The following is a 973-nucleotide window of genomic DNA, read 5'->3' as shown; positions in this document are numbered from 1 at the left end:
TCCTTAAGTTAATTTATACATTTAACATGATCCTAATAAAAACACTCACAGGTAATTTTTGTTTTTTAACAAGATAACTTGATCCTAAATTTTATTCTGAAAAATACAAATTGTCAGGAAAATATGAAAAAAGAGCAATGGTGGAAAGATGGAGATTGAAGAGCTTTATCAGATGATAAAACCTAAGGCTTCAATGTTTAAGGCAATGTGGTACTGGTGTGTTACTAGAAAGATCAATAAAAAACAAACCAACGGTGCCAGCCGGTCAGTGGAAACATTCACCCCTTGGTTAGCAGCTGTGGCTCTTAATCGCTGCACCGCCAGGCTCCTGTTACATGATATACAACGTAATTGTAATATGTTGTATGTCATATATTGTTTGCAACCGACAGAGTCCACACTTTTTTTCTTCAAACACTTACGGAATATTGACAATAATAATTGACCATGTTTTAGGCCACTAAGGGAACTTAAACACATTGCAAACAAAACAGAAATCACAAACAGCACGTTGACAACAAAATTAAAAATAACATTTTTAAGCAACAGGGGGTGAAACTGCTGGAACCTTAGTACAAACCAAAGCCTGGCGCCAAAGCGCGTCAGCAGTCGTCACATTCGGCGAGGTTAAGTTAAAAAGAGCGACCGTGATCTCTCGGAACCCTGAAAACACACACCCTTCCGAATAACCAATAACTAAACACCCTTCCGAATAACCAATAACTAAACACCCTTCCGAATAACCAATAACTAAACACCCTTCCGAATAACTAAATAACTAAACACCCTTCCGAATAACCAATAACTAAACACCCCTCCAAATAAAGTGTGAACAATCAAAATTAAAATGACAAACTATTTAGAAAATTAATGACAATGAGAAACTTCAAAGCTGCTGGGATGCAACCAAAGCATCAACCAAGAGATAGTTTATGGCCTCAAAAGCTTTTTACAAACAGAAAAGAACTAATGG

This window comes from Loxodonta africana, chromosome 26 (genome assembly GCF_030014295.1).
Source record: "Loxodonta africana isolate mLoxAfr1 chromosome 26, mLoxAfr1.hap2, whole genome shotgun sequence".
Lineage (NCBI taxonomy): Eukaryota > Metazoa > Chordata > Mammalia > Proboscidea > Elephantidae > Loxodonta > Loxodonta africana.
This window is presented reverse-complemented; position numbering follows the sequence as displayed.